This window comes from Microtus oregoni, unplaced genomic scaffold, assembly GCF_018167655.1.
Source record: "Microtus oregoni isolate MIOR12 unplaced genomic scaffold, Mior012 000070F_ref0000104, whole genome shotgun sequence".
NCBI classification, from domain to species: Eukaryota; Metazoa; Chordata; class Mammalia; order Rodentia; family Cricetidae; genus Microtus; species Microtus oregoni.
In genome coordinates this window covers 936,277-961,687 of record NW_024543977.1, presented here as the reverse complement: position 1 = coordinate 961,687, position 25,411 = coordinate 936,277, and positions in this window count along the sequence as shown.

Here is a 25,411-nt window from a genome sequence, read left to right as displayed (position 1 = left end):
AAAAATCTCCTTCCCAATGGAGGAGTCAGGAAAGATAAATTGGGCGGTGGTGACTCACACCCTTAATCCCAGCACTTGGGAGGCAGAGACAGGCGGATCTCTGTGAATTTGAGGCCAGCCTGGTCTACAGAGTATGTTCCAGGACAGCTTCAGAACCTACAGAGAAACCCTGTCAGGAAAAATCCAAAAAAAAAAAAAGTTTTAATAATATAAATTTTAAAGGTGCATTTATTTTTATTTAGGTATGTGAGTGTTTTGCCTACATGTATAACTGCACACCGCATACATGCCTGGTACCCACAGAGGCCAGAAGAGGATGTCAGATTCCCTGGAACTAGAGTTACAGTTGGTGATGCGCCACCGTATGAGTATTGGGAACTGAGCACAGGTTCTCTCCTAGAGCACCATGTACTGAGCCACCTCTTCATCACCTAAATTATATCATTTTAAAGGTGAGAAAGACGCGAAGAAGAGACGACTAACTAGCAGCTGGGGAGGAACTAAGTAGCTGTTACAACAAGCCCCACAAGGAAATCATAAAGATCATAACAAATTGTGTGATCATGGGGAAGAAAGAGATGTGCTTCAGAAATAACAGTGACAATGGGGACAGAGCACCGTGACTAGGAAGACAGGAGATCAGAGGGCAGCCGCCCGTGTTTGACAGGTTGCAAGCCTAGCGTGGTGAAGTCACTCTCTGACACAGGGATCCTGAGGAATTCAGGAAGGAGTTAGTTGTTGGGACAATGAGCTCAGGATTTCCACATGATGTTCCAAGGCTATCCAAAACATAATTACACACGCGGGCCTGAGTTCAAGGGAAAGTTAGATACATAAGTTTAGAAACCCCGAGCACACAACACAAGCTGAAAAGACGAAAGTATACAAGCGCTCAATCTCTCTCTCTCTCTCTCTCTCTCTCTCTCTCTCTCTCTCTCTCCCCTTGGGAATAGGAAATCAAAATCAGATTCAACCTACCTCCGGCTGACATCTAACACTACAATATAACCTAACCAGAACAAGACAAGCCCTGCTAATTTTTATTTTGAACTGATGACCTATGACTATGCTGACGTTAGGGATGGGAATGGACAGGTCATCTTGATACCGAATATGCTGCAGAGGATTAAAGGCTCCAGGAGAGGGTATTTTCAGCAGTTTTGCCCAAACGGGGCCATTTTCTAGCAGGTACCACTGCTAACCCCACAGATGTTACTGGGCATCCCAGTTCTTCCCACTTCCCATGACACAGTCACATAAATGCTCACAGTGGAAAGGCTTCTTAAAATTGACATGTGACGTAAAATGAGCATTTCAGAGTTAATGGGAAACCCAGATGGTTGCACCTTCTCTTGGGATTGTAGGATTTCATAAGGTCACTTTCCTCGGTTTGATCAAGGTGGAGTGTTGATGGGTGCTCTTAGTCACTATCTTCCGGATGCTCAGAACTCAGGAACTTGATCCTTTCCCGAGCCTTCCAGAGCATTCAAGTCCCTTGGCCGTGTTCAAACAGCATCTACCTGGTATTAATCAGGACTCTTTAGGTTGCAAGGGATAGACTTCAATTCAAACCATCTGAGTTTAGTTCATTTGTGAGAATCTCACTTGAGGCTCCTTCTTTCCGAGTCTCCATCTTGTTCTGCTCTTGGCTTCTATCTTGCAATCTTTGCTTCCACAGAGCCTGAGCTGTCTCCAGTCACACCTCGAAGGTTTAACCTCAAACTTCTTTTCTCCCAAGTTCAAAATGCTGAAGAAAATTGTCAGATTGGTTCAGCCTAGGAAGAAAGTGTCTTCTTCCCACAACCATGCATTCTGTGGAGGAAGCAATGGTGTTTCCACTCTGCGCCTTTTTAAAGAAGACAAACTAGACATGCATCCTATGTCCACAGGCGTTTTCCCCCTGATGCTTGGGTCCCCACAAGTCTGCAGGCTTGATATGAGAGGAGCTTAGGTTTTAGAGCTTCTTGTGTTGTTATTCTGCTCAGGTGAGCCTCCAGCTCAGCCAAGTGACTGAACACCCCTGGCTTCACTTCAAAGGTTAGAAGGCACCATCACCCCCGCCTTGTTGAAGTGCTGTTTTTGTAAGGATTTGCGTCTCTCTGGCTGGCACTGCCTGCAGCTTGTCGAGAAAGCAGCTGCTTCAGGAACACCTGTGAAAACTCCTTAACTGCTGCTGACCCAGCAAAGCCACAGACGAGCTAGGGAAAGGTCAGAGTTCAGGAGAGCAGCAGCATCAAAAGGAATAACCACTTTCATGACCAGTTTACAAAACTATAAGAAGCATGGTTGGTGGATTCACAGGAGACAAATTCACCATATTTTTGTGCTAATCCTGACTTCCAGAAAACCTATTTAGAGACATATGGCAATTTAAGAAAGCAGGAAACCACAGAACCTGACATTCTTGGAGCAACAAATAAAAGCTCCCTAAAAGTTAACAAGGCAGAGATGTGCGTGGATCCTGACACGTGAAGTTAACAAGGCAGAGATGTGCGTGGATCCTGACACGTGAAGTTAACAAGGCAGAGATGTGCGTGGATCCTGACACGTGAAGTTAACAAGGCAGAGATGTGTGTGGATCCTGACATGTGAAGTTAACAGTGCTTCGTGATTTAGCTGTGCTGGAGGTTACTGTGCCAGAACGGAGCCAGTGTGGAGCTTTGCTTCATCTACAGGTCCCCGTGAACAGTATAATCTAGTTAGGGAGTAGTTCTAATGGACCATTGAATGAATTGGTGGTTCCTTTTTGTCTCTTGAATAAGACATGGGACTGATAAAGGCAGATTTGGAAAATACAACCATTCCCAGGATTATGCCAAAGACGGCATTCAGAAAGAACTATGTTGTAACATGTGGTAATTATTTCAGCTCATTCAAAGTTTTATAGCTGGCGATGGTGAGATGGTTCATGGTGCCCATCACCAAACCTGAAGACTTGAGTTCGATCCCTGGATACAATTGGTAGAAGGAGAAAACCGACTCCCATGAGGTGTCCTCTGACCTCCACTTGCTCACTGTGTGGCACCCACCCCCAAACACCTCCTCAAAAAAAAAAAAACAAATGTCTTTTAAAAGAGTTTACAGCTATTTCTTCACTTTGCACATTGAAAGCATCTCCTTCAATTATAATTTCTTTTTTATTTTGATTTTCTTGGTTATGTGGCCTCTTTGCTGGAAGGAACAAAGAAACGTTTTTGTAACTTATTTCCTAATGCTGAACTTATACTAGCAAATAAATATTCATTCGTAAATTGAACATACATAGTAGTTATGCTTCCTTTAAATTGGAAACTATTGGATTCCTACTATTTTTCAGCATGAGAAATCATTTTTCATGTATATACCACTAGGTGGCTCAGATGGCTCAAACACCAGTTCCGTAAAATAGTGAGGGGGAAAAAATGTTGAAAGACTTATCTTTTTCTATCATCATATACTTTATACTTTAATTTTCTACAAACTTTTGTATTATTTATAGATTATCACTGTAATACCACACCCGGTGACCATTACTTTAATGTAGGTCATCATCATGTGTGCCATTTTTATGAAGGAGAGGAGATTAATGGAGAAAATGATTTATGTTACAATTTGTCATAAGAATGCAATAATAAAATAAATTAAAATTTTACCGGATGACTGCAAACAGTATTCAATGGAGTCTGAAGAGTCGGAGCCTTCAACTGTTTTTCATCCTAATGTATCCAGGCATTTCTGGAGATTGCCTGCTTTATTTTCTGGCTGTTGTGATTATTTATGTCTCTTAGAGGCAAGCGTTGCCCAACTTATAAGGCAGGAGCCTTGAGAATCCCAGCATTCCTCCTTAGAGAAACTTGCTGGGAGGCGGAGCTCTCACCATACAATGTCAGTCACAACAGAAGACTGGGGCCTCTACTCTTGGCACAAAGTAAAAGCAAGAAATGACTTCTTAACTTGGACAAGTATCTTATAATTTGTTCAAGATAAGTGTCAAGGATTGAAATATATAAAAGAAAGTAATAAGCCTTTAGATGCTGTTAAAATCAAGAACAAACAAGAAAATAAGAACATTTGAAGGTCTCAGACATTCGCAAAGCATGAAGAGCCAATACCCGATATTATGAAGTCATTTTGTGGAAGCTCTGCCCTTCTAGTGTAAAGTTTAGGGCTGTGAAGTCTCCAAGAAAATCCCCTTCAAAGTAATACTTTTATCCACTATTGTCTGTCTTTGTCACCACCAACAACATGCTAACAGTTATTTTATTGGGTACAACCTGGAGAAAGAGTAAGAGCCTAAAAAGGGAAGAACTTAAGGGGTGATTTTCCCTACCATTATAATGGAGATTTAAATCACATATCTAAAATTTCCTTCCTTTTCATATTTTTTGAAATACATGTTTTGAAATTTCTTAAAATATTTTCTTTGTTACTAACTATTTGCCACTGGAAAGTGCATTTAGGAATCTGGGTTTGGCTTAAGAGAAAAGTATTGATTCTCCCTGAGGGAGCCATGATTTGATTAGAGCTGTGGTAGCTGCAGTGCTGATATTTTTATATTCATGCTCAGGCCCCTGACATTTAGATTTCATTTGACTGCAGAGCTGTAAATACAGTGTGAACCAGCTATCACATGACCCTTAAAAGCTGGGACCTAATTAGTTCTCTGTGAGTCTAACAGATACACTTGACCAATGCTCTAACCAATTATCTTTGAGAAAGGAATATGATCTGCTCATCCTCAACTCTTTCCGTGAAAGTTTCCACTTAACAACCAGAAAACTTTAAAACTCTCAAAATGATTTACACAGTAAATAGTTCATCCCTCACTGTTGCGAGGGGTGGAGGGGTTAAGGGCTGGTGTCAGCCAACTGCTTGCCAACTCATGCCTTAATGTGTCTACCTGCCTGATAACTAAAATTATTAAACCATAGTGGCAACCCACTGCTCCTATTTTGGCAGTCCAAAACTACCTGGCTTGTACTTTGACTCATGTCAAAGAGTGGAGAAAGAAACTGGCTTCTCGATTTTGGAGAGAGAGAGAGAGAGAGAGAGAGAGAGAGAGAGAGAGAGAGGCTGCTTCACTTCCCAAAATTACTCCTCAGGTCCACTGCTCTCTCTTGTATAGTAACTCTTGCCAGGGAATGAGCATGCTGGTGCCTGCACCATCTAAGCAAGCAGGAGTGGGACACCCATCACCAACAACAACAGACCTATGTAGAGGAGATAGAGAGGGCTGTGTAAAAATCAGACTGATCCTGCCAAGAAGTGATGTCAGCTGTGGTGTGGGGATCTCTATACCAGATCCGATCAGAACCCAGGTCCTGCCAGCTATTAGCTTCATGATCCTGAGCAAGGTACTTGATCTCTTATCAAGCAGCAACAGAGTCAACATCTAGCTGAATTACTTCTATCACAGGACTTTTTCTAAAACTCCAGGGCATCCGTTAAACATTTATGATATTCAAGTCAGTGAAAATGACCACACAACATATCCAAATTTATGGGACACAATAAAAGAGGAAAGGCACTAAATGCCTACATAAAGAAGCTGGAAAAATCCCACACTAGTGAATTAACAGAACATTTGAAAACTTTAGAACATAAAGAAGCAAACTCACCCAGGATAACTAGATAGCAGGAAATAATTAAACTGAGAGCTGAAATCAACAAAATAGAAATAAAGAAAACAATACAAAGAATCAATGAGACAAACAGTTGGTTCTTTGATAAAATCAACAAAATAGACAAACCTTTATCCAAAAAGGCAGAGAGAGAATATATAAAATAACAAAATCAGAAATGAAAAGGGGGACACAACAACAGACAAGGAAAAAACCCAGAGAATCATCAGGTCATATTTCAAAAACCTGTACTTCATAAAATTGGAAAACTTAAAGGAAATGAACAACTTTCTGGATTAATATCACTTAACAAAATTGAATCAAGACGAGATAAGCAAATTAAATAGACCTATAACTGCTAAAGAAATAGAAACAGTCATCAAAAGTTTCCCAACAAATAAAAGCCCATGACCAGATGGTTTCAGCTCAGAATTGTACAAGATTTTCAAAGAAGAACTAATACCAATACTCCTCAAATTATTCCATACAATAGAAACAGAAAGAACATTGTCAAACTCTTTGTACAAGGCTACAATTACCCTGATGCCCAAACCACAGAAAGATATTACTAAGAAAGAGAATTACAGACCAAACTCACTCATGAACATTGATCCAAAAATATTCAATAAAATACTGGTAAATCAAATCCAAGAACACATCAGAAAAATTAACCACCATGATCAAGTTGGCTTCATCCCAGAGATGCAGGGCAGTTTTAGCATATGAAAATCTGTCATTGTAATCCACCATATAAACAAACTGAAAGAAAAAACTCACATGATTGATCATCTCATTATATGCTGAAAAAGCCTTCGACAAAATACACATCCCTTCATGATAAAGGTCTTGGAAAGAGCAGGGATACAAGGAACATACCTAAACATAATAAAGGCAATATACAGCAAGACAACAGGTAACATCAAACTAAATGGAGAGAAACTCATAGCAATTACACCGAAATCAGAAACAAGACAAGGTTATCCACTCTTCCCTTATCAATTTGATACAGTTCTTGGGGTCCTAGCTAGAGCAATGAGACACCAAAAGGAGATCAATGGGATACAAATTGGAGAAGTCAAATTCTTGCTATTTGCTGATGATATGATCGTTTACATAAGCAACCCCAAAAATTCTACCAAGGATCTTCTACAACTCATACACACTTTCAGTAATATAGCAGGATACAAGATTAAGTAAAAAAAAAAATCAGTAGCCCTACTTTATACAGATAATAAATGGGCTAAGAAAGAATCAGAGAAACATCACCCTTAACAATAGCCACAAATAGTATAAAAATCTCAGAGTAATTCTAACCAAACAAGTGGAAGACTTGTATAAAAAGGACTTTAGATCTTTGAAGAAAGAAATTGAAGAAGACATCAGAAATTAGAAAGATCTCCCATACTCTTGGGTAGGTAAAATTAACATAGTAAAAAATGGTGATCTTACCAAAGCAATCTGCAGATTCAATGCAATACCCATCAAAGTCCCAGCAAAATTCTTCACAGACCTTGAAAGAACATTACTCCATATCATATGGAAAAACAAAAACCCAGGAAAGCCAAAACAATTCTGTACAATAAAGGAACTTCTGGAGGCACCACAGTTTCTGACTTCAAACTCTACTACAGAGCTACAGTACTGAAAACAGCCTGGTATTGGCATAAAAACAGATAGGAGGACCAATGGAACCAAATTGAAGACCCAGATATTAATCCACACACTTTCATACTCGTGATTTTTGACAAAGAAGCAAAAGATATAAAATGGAAAAAAGAAAGCATATTTAACAAATGGTGCTGGAATAGCTGGATATCAACATGTAGAAGAATGAAAATAGGTCCATATCTATCACCATGCACAAAACTCAAGTCAAATGGATCAAAGACCTTAAAATAAAGCCAGCCACACTGAATCTCATAGAAGAGAAAGTGGGAAGTACACTTGAATGCATTGACACAGGAGATCACTTCCTAAATATAACCCCAGTAACACAGACACTGAGAGCAACAATTAATAAATGGGACCTCCTGAAACTGTAAAGCAAAGGACATGGTCAACAAGACAAAACAATGTAGTGATAGTAGCGGTGGGATGCTTCCCACCACCCGGTTCCCACATGGCTAGCTTTGCCCCGGAAATAATAACATGAAACTATTCATTTAAACACTGCCTGGCCCATTATATCTAGCCTCTTATCGGCTAATCCTCACATCTTGATTAACCTATTTCTAATAATCTGTGTAGCACCATGAGTTGGTGGCTTACCGGGAAAGATTCAGCATGTCTGACCTGGCAGCTGCCTCCATGGTGTCTGCTTCACTTCCCTTCTTCCCAGCATTTTGTTCTGTCTACTCTACCCACCTAATTTACTGCCCTATTAAAAGGCCAAGGCAGTCTCTTTATTAACCAATGAAAGTAATACATAGACAGATGACCCTCCTACATCAAAACAACAGCCTATAGAAAGGGAAAAGATCTTCACCAATCCCATATCAGACAGAGGTCTGATCTCCAAAATATACAAAAAACTCAAGAAACTGGTCATTAAAAGAACAAATAATCCAATAAAAAAAATTGCATACAGACCTAAACAGAAAACACTCAACAGAGGACTCTAAAATGGCTGAAAGACACATAAGGAAATACTCAACATCCTTAGCCATCAGAGAAATGCAAATCAAAACAACTTTGATATTCCATCTTACACCTGTAAGAATGGCCAAGATCAAAAACACTGATGGCAACTTATGCTGGAGAGGATGTGGGGTAAAGGGAACACTCCTCCATTGCTGGTGGAGTGCAAATTGGTTCAGCCCCTTTGGATATCACTGTAGTGATTTCTCAGGAGATTAGGAAACAACCTTCCTCAAGACCCAGCAATGCCACTTTTGGATATATACCCAAAGGATGCTCAACCATACCACAAGGTCATGTGCTTAACTATGTTCATAGCAGCATTATTTGTCATAGCCAGAACCTGGAAATAACCTAAATGCCCCTTGATCGAAGACTGGATAAGGAAAATGTTGTACATTTACATAAGGGAGTAGTGCACAGCAGAAAAAAATAACGACATCTTGAATTTTGCAGGAAAATGGATGGAGCTAGAAAACATCATTTTGAGTGAGGTAACCCAGACCCAGAAAGACAAATATCATATGTACTCACTCATAAATAGTTTTTAAGCATAAAGCAAAGAAAACCATCCTACAATTCACAATCCCAGAGAACCTAGACAACAAAGAGGACCCTAAGAGAAACATATGTGGATCTAATCCTCATGGGAAGTAGAAAAAGACAAGATCTCCTGAGTAAATTGGGAGCATGAGGACCATAGGAGAGGGTTGAAGGGGAGGGGAGAGGCAGGGAGGGGAGCAGAGAAAAAAATGTATAGTTCAATAAAATCAATAAAAAGGCAAATTACAAAAACATTTATTATACTCTTCCCTGGCATGAAGCACATGGAACTGCTGGAGGGAGCACAGAAGTGAGCAAACAGTGTCCTGCTTTTAAAGCCTAGAGAACTCGGAAGAGCAAATGAAAGCTCGGTGGTAATAGACTAACATGGTGAGAAAAGTATTTCCAAAGAGCTCCACAACAGGGCCCTGTTCACATTTCATCTGGAAAAAGGATGAGATCACAAGGTCACCCTCCTCCCAAAGGACCACTGATAGCAATGGCAGCTGGGGAATGAGGTGTCACTTTCTTTAGAGTTGCTCAAGTTGTGATAAATAACGTCCCACTCACACTCATGCAAGCATCCTTAATTAAACTCAGTGGAACACACACACACACATAGACACACACAGACACACAGACACACACAGAGACACACACATAGATACACAGAGATGCACACATAGACACACACAAACACACACAGTCACACACATAAATACACACACACGAACATACACATAGACACAAAACACACACATAGATGCATGCATGCATAGATACAGACACATAAATCACACACATACACACACAAACACACAGACACACACACAAACACACACATAGATACACAGAGATGCACACATAGACACACACAAACACACACAGTCACACACATAAATACACACACATGAACACACACATAGACACAAAACACACACATAGATGCATGCATGCATAGATACAGACACATAAATCACACACATACACACACAAACACACAGACACACACAAACACACACATAGATACACATAGATGCACACAGACACACACAGAGATGTACATAGATACATGCATGCATAGGTACACACAGACACACACATACACTCAGACACACAAACACACACAGAGAGACACACCCATGAACACACACAGATACACACGTAGATACACTCATGCATAGATACACACAGACATACACAATGAAAGTAGGACTGGGTCTTGCTAGAAAAAGGGTTTTAGTGAGAGAGGGGGCAACAAGAAAGGATAATGGTGGTGAAAATGACTAAATTCATTATAAACATGTATGAAACTCTCAAAGAATAAAAAATTAATTTTAAAAAAGACAGGCTGCCTAAAATAATGATTTACCTAATTAAAATATTCTTTAATAATGAACACATTGTTCTAAGACTATTCACATCCAAATGAGGTTGCTTTAATTTTTTTCTGGATAATAACTCACTAATGATAGATGACAAAAGTAACACTATGAACAATAAAACTTCCTAGAAAAATAAGAAAAAACATAAACCACATCCTAACTACCAAGAATGTAAAATATGATATGATCCTGATGCACATCTGCTTTAAAGGGCCAAAACTCAGACCACAGACAGTACCAAATATCAGAGATGCTGGTTCTTTTAGTCAGGGTTTCTACTACTGCATGGGCCACTATGACCAATCACAACCTGGGGAGGACAGGGTTTCTTTGGCTTACATATCCTGAACCATGGTACATAGAGGGAAGGCAAGGCAGGAACTCAAGCTGGGTACTGGCTGGGAAGGTGGAGGCAGGAGCTGATGCAGACTACCCTAGACATGCTTGCAATCTTGGCTGTCCATTTTGTGACCACAGTGGAGCCATGGAGGAGTGTTGCTTACTGACTTTCTCTTTCTGGCTTCCTCCTCATAACTTGCTCATGCTTTCTTATAGCACCCAGAACTCCCAGGCTAGGGTTGGTACCACCCCAGTGGACTGGGCCATTCCACATCAATCACCAAATAAGAAAACACCCTTCTGGCTTGCCTACAGCAAGATTTTAGGAAGGTAATATCTCAGTTGAGATTCCCTCCCTTCAGTTAACTAGAACATGTGTCAAATTGACATAAAACCAACCAACACATTGGTGAAAAGCAAAGAGCTCACCCCGGTAGCTGGTAGAATGCAAATGTCAAGCCCCTTTGAAAGGCAGTTGGCAGTTTCTTACAAAACTAAAGCAGTCTGGTGGTAGTGGTGCCCATGCCTTTAATCCCAGTACTTGGAAGGCAAAGGCAGGTGGATCTATATGAGTTCAAAGACAGCCTGGTATATGGAGTGAGTTCCCAGGCAGCCAGGGCTAAACAAACCTTGCTTGAAAAAAATAAAAATAACAATAACAATAAAAATCAAACAAGCAAACAAAAAAGAACCAATTCTTAATAAATCCTCCAGCAAGCAAGCATCTTCCTTAGCATTTACAGAGAAGAGTAAAACAAATATCTGCACAAAAGCTGCACACAGAATTTTTTAATGTATAATCATTAAAACTTGAAAGTAACCAGATGTTCTTCTGTGGGTGAGTAGATAGGCTATGGTATAACCAAGGAATGAAATAATATTCAGCACTAAAGCAAAAAAAGAAAAACACCCTTGAAACCATTTTAAATATAAGAAGTAAACGTATCTTACTAAGTGAAATAAGCCAGTCCAAGAGGCTGATCACTTTTCTAGCTGAAAAGTGGAGAGAGAAAACTGTGGAGCCAGGGAAAAGATCAGTGCCCACCAGAGATCAGGGGAAAACAGGGAAAGATCAGTGCCCACCAGAGATCAGGGGAAAACGGGGTACATATCAGTGCCCAGCAGAGATCAGGGGGAAACAGGGTAAAGTTCGGTGCCCACCAGTTGGAAATGAAGAGGCTGAGCACAGAGAGTTTTTAAGGAATTACTCAGCGCAGTACAGTAGCAATGCATATGCCATTAAGAACTTGTCCAAATACAATATAATATATACAATATATTACGTATGATATATTATATGTAATATACAATTTGAAGAGGATCCTCCAGGGTCTAGAAGGATTGCTCAGCAGTTAAGCGTGATCGCTGTGCAATCACAAAGAGTAGAGTTCAAGTTCAGCATCCATATAACAAGCCAGGCATCTGGTAAATACCTATAGGAGCAGCTCCAGGGAATCTAGTGGCATCTACCTGTACATACGTGTGTGCATATACTCACAGAGATTCTATATGTCTGTCTGTCTGTCTCTCTATCTATCTATCATCTACCTATCTCTGTCTCTGTCTCTCTCAGCAAGCTCTGTTGTAATCTACTGGTTTCAGGTGCAATAACATGTCAATATTCGTTCCTTGGTTGTAACAACACGCCCGCGCCCCCCCCCCCCCGCCCGCGGCGTAGGCTGCATAAAGTGAAAGAACTATGAGATAAATTGGATATCTCAGTCTCTGCCACTCAGTTTTGCTGTGATCTTAAAATACTATTCAGAAAATATTTTTCAAAAAGAAAGTATTTCAGGTATGTGCATATATGTGTACACATAAGTTATTAGTATTTATGTGTATGCACACACACATGTGCGCGTGCGCGCACACACACACACACACTCAAAGTTACCAGAGCTCCAAAGCTTAAAGATATAGAAACAGAAATTAGAGTGTCCCAAACATCCCTGCGATTGGCCTGTCAGCTCTGAGATCACAGTGAGGTCCCTGGGAACCTGGTGTCTAAAGTTCTTATCAGGTCACAAAACAAAAGTCATTGTGAAAACCTCGGAAATTTCCATTTCCCAGACCACACCCAGGATTCAGCTCTTTCCTGGAGAAAACATTTGCTTATTTCCAATAATGTTTGTCCCCTTGAAGCGAAAGTAGAGTTAAAATTTTGCTCTGGGTAAATGAGGCAAGCAACCCCCGCGCAAAGTGCTGCCATAGCTTTCGCCTCTAGAGGGAGCCATGGCACCTTGTGTGTGGCCCAAGCTCAAACCACACCCACCCTCTCAACTTGCTTGTTTTCCAAATCTAAGTACCAAGGAATTTCACACACCGTTATTTTCACTAAAAGTTTTCCGCATTGTTGAAACAGAATAGTCACAGAAAGACAGAAATTCTTCTGAAAAACTCAAAGACAGAATTACAGTAAACAGAAGGTACAAATTATTTTTGTTCAAAAAAAAAAAAAAAACAAACCATGGAGAGGGTGGGGGAAAAGGAGCGCCATCATCAAATCTTTATAGATACTCATACTACCCTTACATCTGTTAAGAAATGGATTCATGGAGTCCAGGACATGCTACCCAAATTACACCACACTGCCATGTTGAATATTTTAACCTGAAGGGTGTGTGATACAGCATTTGCAGAAGGCTTTCTGGCCCTCCCTTGTCCTCCGCTGGTGCATACAGTAAAATGCCCCGTGCGGGAGGTGCCCACTGTTCATCCTTATCTTTACAGACACAAAGAAAGAGAATAATCTTCACCGGCAGACCTTGTCACGCCCTTCAAGTTCATTGCTATTCAATCAGATGCTCTTTGCTCAGTAACACATCTTTCTTCGCCAAACCTACCATACAAGACACAAAGCTTGAGTATTTCCGCCTTTGCCACTTCCTCTGAAGGGTCCAGTGTTGCAGGAAACTTCTATTAAATAAACGTTTATGATCTTCCCTTCATAACCTGTCCTTTGTTCTGGGACCTGAGAGGTGACTATTGGGTTGGGGAGGAGGGCTATAGTTCCTCCCTCTGCATAAAAAACAAATTTCTCATGGTGGAAGAGAGGCACAACACATGAGCACCTGCAGCCCTTAACATGATGGTGTCACCTTAAAAAAATGTTCCACATCCTTAGCCATCAAGGAAATGCAAATCAAAACGACTCTGTGATACCATCTAACAACAGTCAGAATGGCTAAGATCAAAAACATCATTGACAGCTTATGCTAGAGAGGATGCAGAGTAAAGGGAACACTCTTCCATTGCTGATGGGAGTACAAACTTGTACAACCAGTCTGGAAACCAGTATGGAGGTCTCCCAGAAAACTGGGAATCAACCTACCTCAGGACCCAGCAATACCACTCTTGGGCATATACCCAAAGGATGCTCAATCATCCTACAAGGACATTTGTTCAACTATATTCATAGCAGCATTATTTGTCATAGCCAGAACCTGGAAACAACCTAGATGCCCCTCAGTCGAAGAATGGGGGAAAAAAGTGGTACATTTACACAATGGAGTACTTACTATTCAGTGGTTTAAAAAAAAATGGCATATTGAAATTTGCATGGAAATGGATGGAACTAGAAAAAAAACATTCTGAGTGAGGTAACCCAGACACAGAAAAGTGAACATGGTATGTACTCACTCATAAGTGGATTCTAGCTGCAAAGCAAAGGATAATGAGCCTATAGTCCACGAACCTAGAGAAGCTAAGTAACAAGATGGACCCTAAAAGAAACATATGTAGCTCTTCCTAGGAAGGGGAAATAGACAAGATTTCCCAACAAAATTGGGACCATGGGGGTGGGGGTGGAGAAGGGATGGTGGTAGAGGAGAAGGAGAGAAGGGGAGGGGGGAAAGAACTTAAGGGAGCGGTTCAGGCGAGATGGGGAAAGGACAGCAAGGGAGAGCAAGGAAAGAGATATCTTGATTGAAGGAGCCATTATGGGGCTAGCAAAAAAAAAAAAAACTTGCACAGCAATCCACAAGGATGAACCCAGCTAAGACCCTAAGCAAGAGTGGAGAGGGTGTCTGAATTGGCCTTGCCCTGTAGTCAGATTGATGACTATCTTAAATATTACCATAGAACCTTCATCCAGCAACTGATGGAAACAGAGGAGCACTGAGCTAAGCTCCCAATGTTCAGTCGAAGAGTGGGAGGAGTGAGAATATGAACAGAGAGGTCAAGACCATGATGGGTACACCCACTGAAACGGTCTACCTGAGCTAATGGGAGCTCACCAACACTTGCCAGACAGGGAAGGAACCAGCATAGAACCAAATTAGACCCTCTGAATATGGGAGACAGTTGTATGACTGGGGCAGACTGTGGGGACACTAGCAATGGCATCAGGATTTATCCCTACTGCTTTTACTGGCTTTTTGGGACCCATCCTCTTTGGATGGATACTTTGCTCAGCCTAGATATAGTAAGGAGGGCCTCGGACCTGCCTCAAATCAATGTGCCTTACCCTCTCTGAGGAGTGAATAGGAGGTGGGGTGGGGAAAGGTGTAGGAGATGGGATGAGGAGAGGGAATGGAGTGGGAACTAGGATTAGTATGTAAAATGAGAAAAGGATAGATTTTTTTCTTTTTAAAAAATTAAATTAAAAAATAAAAACAAAAACCATAATGCTGTCACCACAGTTCTGCCATTTATGCCAAGCTGTGTGATTCTGGGGTTCAGAATCCTTGTCCCTGGTATCAGATTAATAAATGAATAAAGTATTTGCCAAATTGATCTTGTTTTTCCAAAACACTTGTAAAATAACCTAGATTAGATATGAATGAGAAAACAATGATGAGAAAGATAAAAACTGTAGCGCAGAGGTGGGGACTGGGGAAGATTACAACCAAAACATTATTTCAAGACACAGGAGTGGCTGGGCAGGGCAGACTCTGCTGGAAGAACAAACTGTACTGGAATCCACTGTTCGCCCTGAAAGGAAAAGTCCTCAGAGGTTAGCAATGTCAAGGCTGGAAAAGACCCGTAAGGACCTTCTCAGATTCACAGATGGGAGCAGAAGCCCCTGAAGAAAGGGAACAAGCCTGCATTCCTTCAGCCCCTACAAAGGAAACACACGAAAAATGAGACCATGAATGATGTCAGCCCCAGAGTAAGCTTCAGCCCCCCATGTGGTGACAGCTACTTTGCCCCTCTGACATCTAGAATAGCCTGGAATTGTCATAAGGAAGGCTTCTTGAAAAGCAAAACCACCCTCTAAATTTACACAAGAGGGCCATGGGATGAATTCAGAGCCAAACTGGCTGGTTCACTGTTACCTTCAGCTGGAGACAAGGAATTGACAAGGCCACACCACTTACACTGCCCAGACACACTATAGTCAGGTGGAAGACATACAGAAGTCCAGACCCCTAAAGGGCAGCTTCTGAGTGGGCTCATTGCTCATAATTCTTTTTAGAGCTTTTGGAGCTTTGGAGCCCCTACTTCCCATAATGCCTAGGTACTAGGTCCACAAGCAGAAATGTTGCTGTGCAGGCCTAATACAGGGGAGACTCACAGAGAAAGGATAGGATGGCAATAGGGTTTTCGTTGCTTTGACAAAAACAACATAAGCAACTTAAGGGTGAAGGATTTATTTTATCACATGATTTCAAAGTTCTCCATCCTTGTTCCTTGGCTTCATAGATTCTGGAGCCCTGGTGAGACAGAATGTTATGGAAATAGAAGCATGTCACAGAAGCTACTCAGTTCATGGTAGGGAGGAAGAATAGCAAGGACAGGAGAACCAGATATCTGAGCAGATGCCTCGTTGACCTATTACTGCAGTTAGGCCTGAATTCCTACATCCCCACCATTTCCTACATTACCTTTCAGCTAAAGAACCACTCAACCTGAGGTGGACATCTTCACACCCAACCCTAAAACTGTACTCGTTCATCTATCAGCTTCACAGAGCCCAAAGTCATCCAAGAGACTCCGTTGGGCAATTTCCCAGATAAGATTGGGCATGTGCTTGAGATATTGCTTAATTGGTGGTTGATGCAGGAGGGCCCGGCCCACTTTGGGTGGCAACGCTGTTAGGTAGGCCAGTCTAGGCTGTATAAGACAGCTAGCTGAGGGGCTGGGGAGATGAATCAACAGTTAAGAGCAGTGGCTGCTCTTCCAGAGGACCTAAGCTCAATTCCCAGGACCTACAAGACAGCTCACAACTCTCAGTAACTCCAGTTCAGGGGGATCCAGTGCCCTCTTCTGGCCTCTCTGAGGACTGCACACATGGAATACAGTCCTACATACATGCAGACAAACACCAAACCCATAAAATAAAATGAAAAATAAAAAGAATAAATGAAAGACTATATGCAACCAAATTAGCAACTGTTATATACAAGCGAAAGTTTAACCCCTATTTCTTAAAAACAAAAAAAGCTGAAGCAAAGAGCCAGTAGGCAGCATTCCTTCATGTTATTTCTCTAAGTTCCCGCCTTGAGTTCATGCCCTGACAGCCCTCAATGATGTATTGTGACCTGCAGTGTAAGATCAAATAAACCCTGTCCTCCCTAAATTGCTGTTGGCCTTGGTGTTTATTATAGAAACAGAAAGCCAACTAGAACAATAACAAATGACATTTGGCAGATAACAGTCACACTACCAAACTGTGGCCATGTTTGCAGTTCAAATGTCTGTAACAAACACCTGCAAATGCCCAAACTGTACAGTAGCCACAAGCTACGAAGTGGTCATTGTAGCATTCTAGTAAATGCTAGAACAAATTAGCAAGCAGGTCCTGCATCCATGTGTGTGCCCACCACTCACTCCTACAGTGATTGGATATTTATGGTGTGAGTCTTAGATGAAGCACTTGCTTTGAAAATGGGTATAAAGTGAATAAGCACAGCCGTTCTTTCCTGGAGCTCCAGATAGGATGATAGAGTAGAAACCAAATTACCATGATATAATAAAAAAAAAAATGTTCTAGGAGAATGGTTGCTGGGCCAAGGGAGAATTTAGAGGCAGGAAAATCCTCTCTTACCATAGGGGTATTTATTCAATTAGAGTAAAGTTCTGGCACCAAAGATGCCCCTGTGTCTCATTTCATAAACCAACAGTAACACAGTTTTCTTTCTCTGATGCTCAAAGTTCTAACAACATCAGTTCTGAAGTCCCTGGTTAGTACTTAATACACTTGTAAAACTCAGTCTCGCCTATCCCTCCCTCATGGGACACCCCTTTTAACCCAGAAAGGCCATTAGTCTATCCAGTTAGATATAAAAATATGCCCTTGAAAATTAGAAAGCTTATATATTACAACCTGAAACAGATTCCTTTGTATTCTCAGGGCACTGGAAATAACTCATTTGTTCTCCAGTTAACAGAAATATTTTAAAGATGCTAACTTATTCTTTCTATGGTGTGTGTGTGTGTGTGTGTGTGTGTACATACCTGCAATTGTAAATACGTGTGTGTGCACGCAGAGGCTGGAGGGCGACATTGTCATCGTCAGAACATCATCTACCTCTCTCATTGGCCTGGGATTCAACAATTAGGTTTGACTAGTAGGTGAGCAAGCCCCAGTGATCCTCCCGTTTCTACCTCTCCAGCGTTGGATTTACAAGCAGCAACACGCCCAACATTTTTATGCAAATTCTGGGAATGGAACTCAGATCCCCATGCTTGTAAGGCAAATCCTATCTCTTAGCACAATCTTGACAATTTTAGAGCATATGAAGAACTTGAGGTAACGGGGTCATTTCCACCTTTGTAGACAAAGAAACTGTGACCTGTGCTAGTTGAAAGATCCATGCCTATAACGTTATGTCTAGGAGATGAATGCTGATCCTAATTAGTGTGGTCACCGAAGGGACTGAGTTACATTCACTGAGGACTGTTGCCACAGCTCCTTCCTACACTACTCCTGCCGGAATCCTTGAGAACTTTGATATCCTCACTGGTAGCATCTTCAGTTTTGTAGTCTGCCAGTCTCTGTCTTTTGCCACAATAGTCTCATGTTCTATGTCATCGTTGTCACCCACCACCATGATCATACCTAGCCCCATCATTTCCAATAAGGATATCTCATTCAAACTCCCAGATTCAAGAATCTTCTTACCACTGGTTTGCCTCTGTATGTAGCCTCACTGTCTTGGTGATCAGCTCAAATCTCATGGCCAGCATTACAAACATTCCTTCGCAGACAAGCTCAATTTTAAGGTCACCTTTCCTTTAGTCATAATCGCCTAACAAAACTCCAACTTCACCCAAATCTAACTTCCTTTGCCCACTTCCTCCTCAGTCATACCCAAGTATCTGAAGTGGTTGGATAGAACACCATCATTTGGGCTGGGTTTTTTTTAAAGCCAGACCACAGGCTGGGTTTTTTTTAAAGCCAGACCACAAACTTCAAGCAGCCCCTGATACTGCCGCCAGTTTCTGGGACTTGTATACCTCCATTCTTCTAAAGAACCATGTCATGTTTGGGTTTTTGTTTTTTTCTGTCTTCAAACCTCCCAAATCCTGTCCCTTCTTCAATGTCATCTGATTGCTCTCGTTTTTTTTTTTTTCTGTTGCTTGAACAGCCTCCTTCCTTCAGATAACTGTGTGCACTGCCTTCTCATCTCACACAGGCCTTGCTTCAAGTCATCTTTTCAAAGTAGCTTTCCCTGGGTAGTCATCCACTTCTGTAAAACAATCCATCCCCACACTAGTGATTTACACAGCAATTTGCTCACAGCTATTATGGTCCAGAAATGGAAGGCACTGGCTTTTGAGCCCTTTAAGTTGAAGTGAAATAGAGGCCCAAGCTAGAATCATCTGCTTCATTCAGATGTCTGGCATCTCCCCAGACACTAACTGGGGCTTGCTTGCAGTAGGGCGGTAGCAAGGTGGGCAGATTTCCTGAATGGTGGCTGCTACCTGCAGAGCAAATGTTGCATTCTAAGGCAGTAAGGGTAAGCTCCTAGTCCTGAGAACAAGGTCTATATCATTTCTCTCACAATCAATTGGCCTAAAAAGGACACATAGAACCCAATCCCCAAAACCAAAAAGATTCAAAAAGAAAAAGCAGAACCCATTTAATCAAAGAAGGGGGGGGATGTTTAGTCCTGTGCAAGTGAGGCCCCCAAATGGCTTGAGTGATCCTCGTTTCCAAGCTCTGTCCTCCTCAGAAACCTCAACTGCCCTGGGAAGGCAACAGATATCGAATACGTACCAGCATATCATTTAGGAGCCAAGGCTGGAGAAGACACGTGTTCCCTTGAGTCACCTTCTCTTAGGTAAGTTGCTGTCATGAGGCCATTTGAGCCTCTCTCTGCAGTGGTCCCCACAGAGAGGCAGGCCCTGTGGCTTCCTGCCAACAGCCAGCACCAACTTGCCAACCTTGTGAATCAGTCCAATTCACACATAATAAAGATTTGAGCTGTTTGGTGCCTCAGCCAATACTGCACACTTACAAGAGGCTCTGAGCCAGACCCATGGAGCCAAGGCGACCTGCAACTAATTCCTTCCCCACAGAGCTCCTGTGAGATAATACATTTGTGCTGTTGCGAGTTGAAGAGATATTATCTTATGCAGCAATAATTTGCTCATGTGCGTGCTATCTAAACTAGCCCATTCACTATCGTATCTATCATCTGATAGGGTCTCTGTTTTATTTGTCTGTACCTTCTCTCCCCATAGAAACTAAAATTCAAGAGCTAAGAAGTAATGTGTGGTTTTCTTTATAATGACAGCTGTGCCAAATATATATCCAAGACCTTGCTAGTCTTTACTGAATACAATAACTATACCACCTATTCTCTTTACATCAACATATGCATATTTTTGGTTACTTGCACCAGTATTTTATCACTCCACTGATAACAAGCAAATTGAGTATCTATTCAATACAACTGTGATAAGTGGGATTTCTTGAATGTGTACTATAATAGGCTGTCTAAAATACAGCCATTCATTTCTTCTCTTGGTTCAACCTTGTGGCAGCTGCTTTCTGGAGCACAGCGCTGCCTGTGGTGAGTCTGTATGGCCCACAAGAGAGGCTGAAGTAGAAGGGTGAAGTGGGCAACTGGTGAACAGGGCAGAGGTCTTGGGGATGAGACTGGGGCTTTGTGAAGGTGTAGATGATAATTAAAGACATCGAGATACACTGCCCAGGAGGGAACAGAATTGGAGAAGAGTAAATGTCTGCTGGAATCCAGACACTGTCATTCAGCAGCTTCAAGGATAAGCACTGGGAAAGGAGTGCTATGGGAAAATCCTGTATTCTGTGAATATGTATTGCTCTCACTGGATAAATAATAAAGTTGATTTGGCCTATAGTCAGGCAGAATTAAGCTAGGCAGGAAAGCCAAGTAGAGATACAGGGAAAAGATGGGTGGAGTAGAGAGAAAGATGTGAGCCAGCCACCAGAGGTCATTGGTTAAGTAATAAAGAAACTGCTTGGGGCTGGAGAGATGGCTCAGTGGTTGAGAGCATTGCCTGCTTTTCCAAGGGTCCTGAGTTCAATTCCCAGCAACCACATGGTGGCTCACAATCATCTGTAAAGAGGTCTGGTGCCCTCTTCCGGCCTGCAGACATGCACACAGACAGAATATTGTATACATAATAAATAAATAAATATTTTTTAAAAAAATAAAGAAACTGCTTGGCCTCATAGGTGGGAGGAGTAAACAGAACAGAATGCTGGGAGGAAGAGGAAGTGAGCTCAGACTCACAGCTCTGCTCTCTGGAGCAGAGACGCCATGCTCCTCTCTCCTGGGCAGACACACGCGATGAAGCTCCAACCCAAAATGTACATAGGCTAGAATCTTCCCGGTAAGTGCACCTTGGGATGCTACACACCTTATTAGAAATGGGCTAGTCCAGGTGTGAGAATTAGCCTAGAAGAGGCTAGATAGAAATGGGCCAAGCAGTGTTTAAATGAATACAGTTTGTGTGTTGTTATTTTGGGCATAAGCTAGCCAGGCGGCCAGGGTGCTGGGGACGCAGCCCCGCCGTGTTCTAATTACAACATCAAGATACACTAGAGCATCGGTAAAGCCATAAAGTCACAAGCCTCATAGCAAAATGTAGATTAATAGAAATGGGTTAACTTAAATGTAAGAGATAATTAGTAATAATCATGAGCTATAGGTCTTTTTTTAGTTAAAAACAGCTGCAGGACAGGGAGGGACAGAGAAACATCTGTTTAAATGTTTAAGAAGATTATGTGTGAAAAAATGGAGCCAAACTAGGCTACCTAGTCTCTCATGCCAGCCACAATACAGAGATGCATCTCAGGACCCACGAGATGGAGCTGGACACCAACCATAATGAACTAAGCCATGTGGCAGGTTCCTGCAGCCTCTTACATGGACCACAGTAAAGAGGCTTCTCCCAGCCACTGTGAACACAGCCACATGCTGCACACAACTTAGGGTTTTGCTCACACAGCCAAAAAGACTAGAAGATATGTAGTAAAAGAGGTCCAGATAGAAAAACCTCTAAAACAGGGGTTCCAATGTGCATAGGCTTAGAAAAGTAAGAAACATAGAATTGACAGCCATCATAGAAAGAAATAAATAGCTTAAATATAATAAAATAAAGTATTTGAAGAGAGAAGAAAAGTAATATCAAAGAAAATAAGCCAAGTAAAGATGAAAAATACAGAGCCTGGATACAGCATGTTACTATGCTGTTCTTAAATTGTTTGACTTCTGAGAAAGGAGTAAAAACTGCTAAGAGATATTGGATTATAAATGCTGCTGGATTAAACCAATTTATATATTTTTAAAATGTCTTGACTTAAAAGGGAAGTAAAAAGGTAAGTTACTTTGGAAAATTATGCTTTTGGTTCTGAATTCATTCTAGGTAAAGAAAAATCAGGTTTGATTAAGGAAGACTCACTGAGAATGACTACAGATTTGGGAAAATAAACATAAAGTAATTACAAAACATGTGATATACATTTTACCTGCTCAAACATAAGGCAAAATATTATCTTTGACTGGCTCATGTAAATGCAGTTTATATTTGTATTAATACAGATAAGTATGTTGCCTTTAATGATTACATATTTTCAGAACAAGAGGACCAGACACCAATAAAAACATATGGACCAGGTGATCCAGTATCCATAATGGCTTCAATTTAGTCATCCAGAATGACTGAGATGATCCAGCCTCATAGAATACTATGGTCAAGACTTAACAATTATCTTAATTTTTCTCAGGTTCCCTCAAAGATTAACAGTGCACCCAATCAATAGGAATTAGTCTAGAGATCTATACCCACATTCTCAAAAAATGGATTATGGATGTTTGTCTTTGTTTAGGGGGTTTGTTGGTTACAAATTATTATTGGTCATAGTCAATCTCTTTCTTAAAAAAGAAAGAGAGATATATAGAAATAATAAAATAAAACGTATATTACATCTACTTTAAGCAAAAAAAATCTGTTAATCTCAAAATATTTTACGTTGATATGGATTTTAATTAATATAAATTTAAGGTTAATTTTATTATACTGTATGCACATTTCTACTCTTGTTTAAAATATTGTGTTTATACAGCTCAATTAAAAGTGTAATTGTATAATTAAGAAATAGATTTACAAAAATACAGTTAGTCATCTATAATGGTCAAACTTATAATTATTTTAGTTAAGTTTTATATATATATATATATATATATATATATATAGATAGATAGATAGATATAGATATAGATATATATAAAGATAGGTATTCTTCAAACATTTCAAAGACCTACAACATATGGCATTTAAAATGTTTTGATAACTTAGACTTTTCAAGACAATGAGACATATCTGCTCCTGGCAGCATCAGCATACTCCAGAGAAGATTATGGGCACCAAAGAAACTCTGTATGAAATTTATTTTCTTTATGTCAAAAGGTAGCCATGTGGGCAAAGAAATTGTCCTTGCCTTAATTGCTGACAGTTAATGCCCAAACTGGACCAGTAAGACACAAGAAAGTTGACTGCTGTGCTTTTCCAAGACAAGATAAAATGGCTCTTTAAATTCCCTGGTTCACAAAAAAAAAAAATAAAGTCTGTAGATATGCTAGTCCCATAATCCAAAGATGGATGCTCCAGTGTTACAGAGGAATACTGGGTGACTGTCCAGGCAGTCAGCTGTTTCTGTCATTTCTCACATTTTTTAGAACTCACTTGCCTGCACTTCCTGCTTACTCAGGTAATGTGGGATTCCCCTCTGTATGTTGTGATTACCATTAATGAACAACGACCAAAAAAAACTGTTTTGGACCTATAGAGGACAGAACATAACTAGGTGGAGAAAACTAAACTGAATGCTGGGAGAAAGAAAGGCAGAGTCAGAAGAGAAGCCATGTAGCCCCGCCAGAGACAGACGCTGGGAATTTTACCCGATAAGCCACAGCTACATGGCAATACACAGATAACTAGAAATGAGTTAAATTAAGATATAAGTGTCAGCCAATAAGAAGCTAGAGCTAATGGGCCAAGCAGTGTTTTAAAGAATATAGTTTCTGTGTGATTATTTCAGGGCTGAGCAGTCAGGAACCAAGAAGTGACTACTGTGGGGAAAGAGGTGAATTTTTTACTAAGGGAATTCAGCTAGATAGGTGGTGGACATTGCAATTGATGTATGCATAATGGATCACAAAGGTCAGAGGGAAGGCAGTCTTCAAGGCTTCAGTGTTGTCAAAGAATTGTTGGAGGTAAAACTCAAGACCACTGAGTAACATGGTAAAGGATGACAGCTAAAGACCATTATGAGATTAGGAAAGGGGAGGACCACTCTCTAGCTCAATGCAAATGAGGGTTCAGCAGATGAGGATACCTAGGTGCCCTGAGTCCTGCACTTCCAGAATACCTGAAATAGGAAAGGCATTGTAGATATTGGGGTGCTCAGCCCAGATCCCCCACCCTGGAGCACTCTGTGAGTTGATAGTACTGACAGCTCTGAACTGAGGCCCTCTCCAGTGACTGTAACTGAAGGAGCCATCTTACTAAAGCTTAATGGAAACCCCTTCTACCCCCAGCCTGACCAGTGGCTCGTCACTATGATCACCTCTCTCCCCATTCAAACTCCCTGGAAGCCACTCGGAAGCATCTTCAAAACCCCAGGACTCTTCCTAGAATTGCAGGATCTATTGATACTCCTACTGGTACTGTACTTGCTTAACCACATTCTCTTGCCTCAACCACTACTGAAGTTGAAAGCACCCACCAATGATCTGCCAGCACTCAAACCCCCACCCAGGCATTCCATCTGTGAAATCAAGAATGCAGCAACAAGTGAGCTTGATTCTGAGGCTTTCAGAGCAATTGGTGAACTAGCACCCAGAGACTGTGTGGTGGGACAGGTATGGTGAAGGGGTGGCATCAGGGCAATTGGTGAATTGGAGACTGGATGGCAGGGCATGGATGGTGAAGGAGTGGTATCAGAGCATTTGGTGAACAGGAGACTGTGGTGAGGCAGAGACGGTGAAGGGGTGGCAATCTCTCCAGGGCCCCTTTTCATCCTCAGAATTGCCACACTGAACTCCTGGTTGGGGCACATATTGTTCAACAAACTCTGGTGAGGAAAGAGGAAAATTAGCTGTTCTACCTGGTAGTGAATACTTTTAAAAAAAAACTTCACAGGCACAGTAATGTAACATATTTCTTTTTGGTCTGTTTGTTTTCCTAAACCATTCTAGTCAGGCTCAACCCTCCAGAAATCTCTGCATCTGTCCTTGAAGCTTACTTGCCCAATGAAACAGGTTTAAAAAAGACATATGCTACCTCAAAGGAAAGTTATGTTTTTTTAAATTATTTATTTATTTTTATGTGCATGGGTGTTTTGCTTACATGTATATATGTACATCACGTGTGTGCAGTACCTGTGGAGGCCAGAAGAGGGCATCCAATTTCCCCTCGAGTTAGAGTTATAGACCAGTTATGAGCTATTATGTGGGTGCCAGGAATCATACC